At 42.4% G+C, this 9954-nt stretch overlaps 1 pseudogene; it reads left to right on the top strand.

Moving 5' to 3' along the window:
- Positions 1 to 1661: 1661 nt before the first annotated feature.
- LOC115668213 (heptahelical transmembrane protein ADIPOR1-like) lies at positions 1662 to 4430 on the top strand (annotated as a pseudogene).
- Positions 4431 to 9954: the final 5524 nt, after the last annotated feature.

Below are 9954 nucleotides of genomic sequence, written 5' to 3'. Positions count from 1 at the left end.
CTCCAAAGAGCCCCTCAACATGGCTACTTCCGCTGCTCGCGACCCCCATCAATTTGCTGGCACGCACATATCTGCAGTTGTAGGAGGCCCGCGACCTCCGCGCGAGCGATTTGATGGAGGTTATGATCTCCATGGCCAACCAAGGGGTACAGCAGTGAGCTCAAAAACTGGGGCTCATTAGGGCGGCCCTCCGTTGCTCTTATGCTGGTTTGGTATGGTCAGCATGTTGATATAAGAGTGCCTCGAGTTGGCTATTACAATTTCCTCGTGTTGTCACCACCTCTCTTCTGCACCGCAACAGGTGGTATCAGAGTCACGCTTCTATGCTCAACAATTGGTATTAGAGCCGTACCCCTACCCTCAACATAAACGACTTCATGAAGATATTATTTAAGATTTGAACACGTCAGCGCTAAGAAGTGCGCATGCACAACCGAGAATTATCATCTCAGCGGAACAGGTCCGAATAAGCATTATTAACGAAAAATGATTATGTCAGGGTGATCAGAACTTCAGACGATGATGAAAAGAGGTTGAAATTGCAAAAATCTATAAGTGACCGCCTCGAACACCATTCGGCAGGGCCTCAGAATCCGTCACCCAGGTGCATTGTTCAGCGTCTCCTTCGCCTTCTTCAGTGGAGCTAAATCTGGCACCTGTCTTCGGATTATAGTCCGTTCATTGCCGTAAATTCCAAACACGGAGAAGTGAGCCGGAGCAGTTCTGCACGGAGAGATGGTGACTCTGGCTCTCCGGAGCGGCGTTGAACGATCTGAGGGTCGGGGCGAGAGGCTTTGCCCTCCTGTAAAATGCGCTTGCTCTGGCTTTCTCGGCTCCAAGAGAGGAGGAGGTCGGATCGCACAGATTTCGGACAGACGAGAGTCGATCGAAGAAAGGCTCAAAAGAGACATCCACGAAGATGATCGAAGGCTTTTGTAGTGAAGAGTGCTCTGCCCGTTCACTTTTACCAATTTGGCCTGCTCTCTCCCTTCGGCGGACAGGATTGAACCATTTTCTACAAAATTATTATCTGAAGATTTGATAGATTTTGTCTATTTATTTTATGTAGTTTGGATAAAGGGCCAATTATCTCATGATTTTCATTAAGGTACCAGTTCAAATCTAATCATCATCGCCAGTTATTATATCTATCTTATTATAAAATTTTTAGTATTGACTGACATTGTCGTAAAATATATAAGTAAATTGATGGAGTTTTGCTCGGATAGTAAAAGTTAAGAACCTCGATTTTTTTTTTGGTCAATCCTAGTGAAAGACATTTCGAATTTCAAAATATCATCACCACATAACATGCATAGCATTGAAAATATTTAAATTTTTGTTATTTGATTTCTTAACAAATACCCAATATAACTTGCTAATAAAAACCTTTTTCGCAAAATAAAAAAATACTAAATCTTGAACTTAGAAAATAATGGCCTTAACGATTTCGTCATCGTCTTCTCCGTTCGGCCTATCAATAAAACCAAGGCCTCCTCTTGAGTTCTCCATAGAAAGGACAAAGCCACAGCAAGACCACCAGCGAAAGAGGAGGAGGAGGAGATGGAGAAGGGGAAAAGGAGTGATGGCAATATGGGGGAGACGATGGGCCATCCATTTTCACCGATGATTCTACTTCTCATGCCGCTCCCACTGCTTGAACGTCCACCTGCTGCTGCGGATGGACTACGTCGGCATCACGGTACGCTCTGGTGTCGTTCCGGGAGCTGCCGGAGTACACGAAGGACAATGAGTTCATCCTCCGCCACTACTGTGCCAACCGGCCCCTCCTCGAGGCCGCCCTCAGCTTGTTCCGCTGGCACAACGAGACGCCCAACGTTTGGACGTGAGGATGACTGATGATGTGTTTTTAGTTCGATTTGTTTTTTTTCATGCGAGGCCATCTTTGCTCATATTTTCTTCTTCGGTTCATTTTTATCTCGTTTTTTTTTCTTTGTGATTTGTGGTGATCTCTTTTGCGTCCTCTGTGTGATGGGGGAGCAGGTATTTGATTGGGTTTCTGGTGTTTCTGGGATTGACGGTGGCCAATTTTGTGGACGTGCCTCAGGTTGCTGATCTTCTCGGCCTATTCCCAAGGTGTGTTTTGTATCATTCAGTCCTATACTAGCATGCACATTTTAGTGAGTTCTGATCTATCGATGTTTGCATTTAGCAACTCGTCCCAACTCGATGATATCGGATGGAACCCATAATTTCTAGTGAGGAATTTGTCAGTAATAGCTCGATCTATGTTGACTATCATAGCTCGTTTTTACTGTCTAAAGTGTAATCTAAGATGAGGCTCGTAGGTGCAAGTTATAACTCACTAGAGAGCTTGCTAAATTGCTCATTTGGTGAAGATGTTTGAATTACCCTGTTTTGATCAAATCCTCCATAACCAGCTTAAAATCGTCAAATTTCAAGTCACAATGCTTAGATTTTTCTACCTGCTTATTAGCAGAACGGCGCTTTTAGTACGTACAAGTCAATGTAGTATTGTGGTATTCATGGCTTGTTACCATACTGAGCAATCGGCCATGTTCATTAGCCAACCCTTCTTGCAACCGGCAACCGGCAACCAAAATTGCCATTTAAAACCTTCATTTTCTTGTGGTGCTGTATTGAAATCGCAGGTGCCACGGAGGAATAACTCGTGTTTGTGACGTTAAGGGCAGGCACATAAAATAAAATTTAAACTCAGAAATTTTGTTTCATAGGAATATGCAAGGGTCGTGCTCGTCATTTTCATTGCTGCTTAAATTTCAGGAGTAGTAGCCTGACAGTCAAGACAGTCTTGCTCAAATAGCAAGTGCAAAATTAAGATGGATAACAAGGGTCATCAGCGATTACTTATCATGATGGATCAAAGTATTAATAGAAATTTCTGTTCTTTTCAGAAAGAAATAAAAGATCGAACCCATCGGAAAATCTCTCTCTGTTCTTGGTAATACAACATGCATTCAGTCAAACCATCAATGGATAATCATTTTCCACGCAAGTAGCACTGTGTGTGTCTAGAAAAAGTTCACACACGGTGGACCTTGCAATAAACTATTGCAGAATGCTCTGAATGTTGATTGCTGATAAGATTTTCTGAACGAAATCATAATGATAAATAGCTTTTATAGTGAAGAGTAGTACACTGGTTGTCAAATTGAATTTGAAAGTATCAGCTTAAGCAGGCTTGATAGTTATTCAGTTAGTGCTTTGCCCATTCACTTTCACCGTTTTGGCCTATTCTCTCCCTTCGGCAGACAGGATCGAACCATTTTCTATATATTATGATCTAAAGATTGGACTCCGACTAGTATACCATAGATTATGTAATGGCTTGATATGCAAACCCACTTGTGCAGGTCAAACTCTACTAGTGCAGGAAATAATATCTCTTACTCAAAGGAATTGCTTTTGGTGAGTGGCGCGCCAACGATGTTTCATTCGACTTACGAAAAGAATAATCTCTTTAGAAGTCTACAGATGTATCTAACACAATATAGTTTTCAGGGTACAAATTCTTTGGTGAACTTGAATCAGATAACAGAAGAAGATTTGAAGATTGCTTCACTCTAACCAGCCGCAACACAGTGGCCGTTCTTTGTCTTCTTAGGCGGATCCATGTTCTGCCTCCTCTCAAGCAGCATTTGCCACCTTTTCTCATGCCACTCACACTGCTCGAACATCCAGCTGCTGCGGATGGACTACGTCGGCATCACGGTCATGATCATCACCTCATTCTGCCCCCCAATCTACTATATTTTCCAGTGCGAGCCCACTGGCAACTGATCTACCTTAGCGGAATAACAGCAATGGGGATGTTCACTGTCGTGACACTGCTTGCCCCTTCTCTATCTTCTCGGAAATTCCAAGCATTTCGGGCGATGCTCTCCATGGGGTTTTTGGGCATCGTTCCTGCGATTCATGCCTGTATTGTGAATTGGAGCAATCCCCAACGCCTGCTCACGCTTGCTTATGAGTTGGCCATGGCACTGTCTTACATTACAGGTACTTTGTTTTATGTTAGCAGGATTCTTGAGAGACTAAAACCGGGTTCGTTCGACCTTGCTGGTCACAGCCGTAAGATAATTCACGTTTTTGTGATCATGGGTGCCTTGGCTCATTATGGCACTACTCTGTTGCTCTTACAGTGGTGAGATAGAATTGGGTGCTACAGAACTGTGTAACAGTACAAAAATTAGTCAAAACTCGATTCATTTCGATTGAACCGAGTGCAAACGATTTGATGGAGTTTCATGTTATTATGTTGTTAGTGTGTGTACACCCCAAATCAAAAAGCCTCAAGGAGAGATGGCGTTCCATGACAGAGGAGATGCCTCCATTTATAAAGAAGTGGAATGCTCATTGTATTTGTTATATTTTTCTCATTTTCCATGGATGATTTGATTTACAATGTGATCATATTCGGGTGATAACCATTTTTGCTTTCATCTTATTCTGAGCTGTTTGTGAGTAGTTCGTCTATAATTTTGGTTAGACCACTATTACGTTTTTTTTTTGGCTAAAGAATACTACCACCACCACCATGAGAAAAGTTTTTTAAGCGCTATATCGTCCACTGTACGACAGAAAAAAGCTAGCGCAGGAGGATGGTGAATTCTTTGTGTGGTGAATTTTAAGAAGATAAATTATGACCCGATACAACATATAGAACTGCTAAGAGTCTACCTAATAGGTTTCGGGAAGAAGCAACAGATGTATGCAAATAGAAATTGCAGACGTGGAACTTGCTTTAGCCCATTTGCAATCTCTGCATCCATCAAAGTTCTGCCATTAAAAAAGTTTGTTGAAAGAAGCGCGAGACATGAAGAATTTGGAAGTCCGAGAAGGAGGCGCTGTTAGGAAGGAAAAAAAGACTCTCAGACGATGTAATATCCACCTTCAGCGAAGCTTCATTCTGGCAGTAATGCTGCTTACTCTCGAAGAAGAATCAGATAAGTATTGGCAAAGTCAGTTTACGGGCGATCTGGCTTCGGAAAAATCAGCCACTTCAATGGTAGTGTAAAGAGTCATGAAAAAGAAGGCGGTTAGATATACTAGCGTACCTTAGAGATTCTCAAGGAAAATCAGAGCAGCACTCGTCAATCTGTGATGACAAGTCACAGCCATAGCTATGAATTATTATTCTTCATGGTTATTGTATCTGTGACCACATTGATCTTTCCTTCAGTTCACAACCAAAAGAAAATCTGTGATACTTCACATCCAAATTTAAAGGAAAAGACAGACAACATGACAGATCCAAGGGTTCAACATGCAAAGTGGAGACTCGAGATGTTCAAATGCTTGCAAGCACGAGCTCTGCTAAGGAAACAATCGGATATCCTTACAAACAAAATTTAACACGTTGAGATAGTAGGAGTTGAAGTAGAGAAAAATAACGACCCCACCAAAAGCCACCACGTATGATCAAGCGAAACTCCGTAAGAAGGCTTCTTTTCAGGACACATCACCTTCGCCTATGTCAACAGTCGACAGAGTCCACGGACTGTCATTTGAGCTTTTATAACTTATTAACGGTGGTCCACAGAGAAGAGGGTTACTTTGATAAATTGCTTGATCGAAAGTTGAATTGATTTTTTCTGTCTGTTGTCTTGCCTAACAAGTTGTTGTGAGCAAAGCTAAAAAGTGAAAGTGCGTATAGCTCTCTCACTTGCGGAGGAATCAGACCAGTTAACTTGTTGAAGGAAAGGTCCAAGCTCTCTATATTCCTTTAATTGGAGAATTTTTCTAGAATTGATCTCGTCGAATGATTATGCGATAGATATAAGACATATATTTCGTTCAAATAATCGATTTTAGAGGAATAAAGCCCATCAAATTATTGTGCGAGAGATCCATTCCAGGCACATATTCTAGAAAGTTGCACTTTTAATATTTCAATCTACTGTTTGACATGAAGGTCGCTTTCTCCTAGTTCATCCGAAAAAGCATCTGTACCGCTACCATCATAGAAAAATTATAAGCCAAGTTTTCCCTCGTACTAGTAGTGCTGCCATACTCAGCGTTTTCACTTAAAGTATCGAATGTGCTATTAGATACCCCACCATTTCCAAATTGAAAATCTTAAAAACAAGAAGGAACTTCTCTAGAAAGGCCTATATAAGAGAGATCCAGTATGCTCATCTTGGTCAACTGACAAAGAGCCAGAGGAATTGAACCTTAAAAGTGATTTCCTTTCAGTAGAAGAAACAGATCCAGTTGAGCATCTCACCTGTCAATGCATTTTTCGTAGAGACGATGGACGAAGATCTAGGAAGAAACTAAGGAAAAAGCCTAGTGAGCTCAACTCTTTGTAGATGCAATAACCTCATAAATCTGACATTGGCACGGTGGGGTATATTTGGACCGAAATTTGTTAGTCCAAAGGTATAAAAAACGAGAGGATTCAACTTGCAAAAGCTCAATAATAAAGGACCACCCATAAGTTTCCGACAACGTTAGAAATTTCAAAAGTTGAATATCTCCAATCCAGTTTGGTATTGGTCTGGACAATAAAATATTATTGCCTAAATCCAAAATCCTTGAGTCTGAGCTATCCCAAATGCCAAGTGATACATCCCAGTGAATTGATTGTCATCTACATACAAATATTTCAACCTTGTAAAGTTAGTGATTATTGGTAGCATTCGATCATGCAGCTTCTTGCCTGACAATTTTAGTATAGATAGTGTGACACAACCTATGGCCATTGGCTCTGGCAACTCCCTCGGGAAGCTGTTATTTGACAGATCTAACGTTGACATCGCCTACAGATGGAAAGATTCTAACTCTTATCGAGTTCCTTGACAGGTTTAGGTACTGCAAATTCGAAAGGATGGAATCAATCTAAGATAGAAGCGCTCCTTCGATCCTATTGGCAAATGTATTGAACCAACACATATTCACAAGATTTGACTAAGATGGCCAATGAAAAATGTCACGCCCCAAACCCCAACGGGCTCGCGACACCCCTTCAACGGTCGTATTGAACGCGACATCCCAGGACGCGTCGCCGACCCAAACGAACTACGCAAGCGGAAGCGAAATAAAACAACCCAGACAACTAACATGATGACAAAAGGATAGCACGAAACAATAATTGTATAACATCATAAAGCAGTCACTATTACAAAATGATAACCCATGCTACCAATTTCAAACCACAATTTTCAAAAGGGGGCGGTGGTTGATAAGCTTATCTCCTTTACGAAAAGGTACTCAAAAGACAGGGTAATTTGATCTATCCTTCAATCCCTGTGGTACTCTGGCGGCATCTCCGAATCGATCACGGTCGCGGATCTGAAAGTGGTTATATAATAACCGTGAGAACGAGTCTCAACAAGCAACACCCTAAACCCCACCTAGGCCTATGCGTACCCAGACAAGTCTCAACATGCAATCTAACCGATAACATATATATAATTCACATCAATGGACTTACCTCGCCATCCAATCATATGCCCCCACTGCACATTAGTCAAATCATGATAATGAAATAATATTCCGATAATATAACACAATCATTCGAACGCCATCCACACTCGCACCCAACCAATCCAACCAAACATCCACACGTACCATCAATCAATCCAATCAAATATCCACACGTACCATCAATCAATCCAATCAAATATCCACACGTACTTTCAGCCAATCCAACCAATCACATTTCGCACACGTGCCCAACCAACCATCTCACGACCCGCGCCACTGCGCCTCAGGTCCATTCTCACAGCCCGTGCCAATGCACCTCAGGCTCAGCCCTCCGATCAATTCGGGCTCTGTCCCTCACTGGACATCTCGCACTTTCTCACGACCCGCGTAAACACGCCTCAGGTCTGACTTTCCTTTCACGGACCACCGTCAACACGTCTCAAGTCCGTTCTCACAAGCACATAAGCCACACAATTCAATCAATTCCAATGGCCGCCGTCAACACGTCCCAAACCAAACTTTCCTTTCACGGACCACCATCAACACGTCTCAAGTCCGTAGCCCTCCGATCAATCCGGGCTCAATTCTAATGACCGACGTAAACACGTCCCGGTTCAACACACCTTTAACGAGCCACCGTCAACACGTCTCAAGCCCGCATCCAATTGGCACACCGGCCATTCATGCCTTCACATGGACCGCCGTCAACACGTCCCAAATCCATAGCCCTCCAATCAATCCAGGCTTATAATCAACAGGCATACACACGCCATTCAATTCAATCAATTTCACGCCAATTGCACCAAGCTATCCACATTCACAACTCAATTTAATTCACGACACGCCACACCAACCCACAAACTCAACATTCAATCGGCCATATTCAAACATCAAATTCATCCACAAACGCCACGATAACACCGAATAATTCTCGAGAGAGAGAAAAATCGAGAATATACGAAATCGGGTCCAAACTGGGCAGTTGCGCAGTGACAGAAATCCATTTGAAATAAATAGTAAATAAACTCCAAAAAATTATGAAATTTGGATATGTTGCATAAAACATTTTGATAAACATTTTCCGTGAATAACTCGAAACCCAGTTCTAACTGTAAAAACCTCTTTTTGACACTCAAATCCGGACAGACTCCGGTTCGCTCGGACAGCCCCTCAGACCATCAAAATACAACTCATTCAGTATCCAAATCACTTTGGAAAGCTCTGAAATTTTTATACGTCATAGACACAAGTGTTTTTAACAATTTTTGTGAAGGAAGTTTGTTGAAATAAGGTCAAGAAAATTTTATAAAAATTCGGAAAAACAAGAAGGTCGGGTGAACAGTAACTCCGGCAGCCCTGAGACGGTCCGAAAGCCGACCTCCGAACGACCACAAACAACTTCCAAAAATTCTGAATTTAAAGTATGTTATTCCTCAAGATGTTGGAAACAAATTCCATGAAGAACACTTCCTCATATTCGGCTCACAATGATCACCAAAAAATAACAAAGCGCAGAGGTACAGTAACAACCAGAAATCCGAGAATCATTAAACTTGCACCATTAAGCAAATCAAGCTTATACAACCACTAAACCAACTATCCACAGCCCCTAACCCATCCCTAGACATGCCATTAGTAATCCACTAGCCTAACCAAGGATTAGGAAGTCACTTACCAAGGGTTTAAGCAAGAAAACCTGTGAACATGCAAACTGAGCTCCGGCGGTGAACAGGGCTGGATGGGAATCTCCGGCGACCAGGCTGGGATGGTTGGAACGAACACAAGATGGTGGTGGTCGGGGTACCCGGAGTGAGGCCTAAAGAGAGAGAGAAAGAGGGGAAAATGGGTGTTTTCCAGTTGGTTTCTGGGCTAGTTCAGGCTTTTGTGAACAGTGCACACTCTGGCGGCCGGACGGGTGGCTGGACGGCGATTCAGGCGGCGAGTCTAGTGGCGTCTGAACCGGAGAAGCAAGGTGGAGGTGATGGTGCTTAGACCTTCGGCCGATTCAAAGGAGGGAGAGAGAAAGAGCTCCGAGAATAAGAAGAGAGAGAGAGAGTCAAACACCTTTTGACTCATCCTAGGACCCTCATTAGATCTTGGTGAGTAAGCCAAGATCCTAGGGTCACGAAAATTCCAAATTTCCAATTAAAGAAAAGCCTAAAAAGATACTAAATACAATAAATCTAGAGGGAGGTATACTGGTCAAAATCCGCACCCAGTCCAAATTTCACTTTTCGATAATTCCGGGCAATATCGACGCTGGCCACAATAATATCGACACCGTCCAATTAAATTCGTCCCGAAACTCCGAGAAATTCGACACCAAAGTTTGGGCTCTAAATAACGGTCAAATTCGATCGAGTGCAATTCTAGCGAAATCTCAATTTTAAAAACAATAACCGAGAGTGTTCAGTTCCTGGGCGAGATTTTACTATAAGCACACTGACAAATTACACGTTTTATAAATCCCAAAAATGGGCCGAAATTCGGAATGTCACAACTCTTCCGCCCTTATAAAAATTT

Source organism: Syzygium oleosum, unplaced genomic scaffold (genome assembly GCF_021117445.2).
Source record: "Syzygium oleosum isolate NSW1041296 unplaced genomic scaffold, Sole_v2.1 Sole_v2.46, whole genome shotgun sequence".
Classification (NCBI taxonomy): domain Eukaryota; kingdom Viridiplantae; phylum Streptophyta; class Magnoliopsida; order Myrtales; family Myrtaceae; genus Syzygium; species Syzygium oleosum.
Note: the sequence above shows the minus strand (reverse complement) of the source record. Positions and strands in the feature narration are given on the sequence as shown.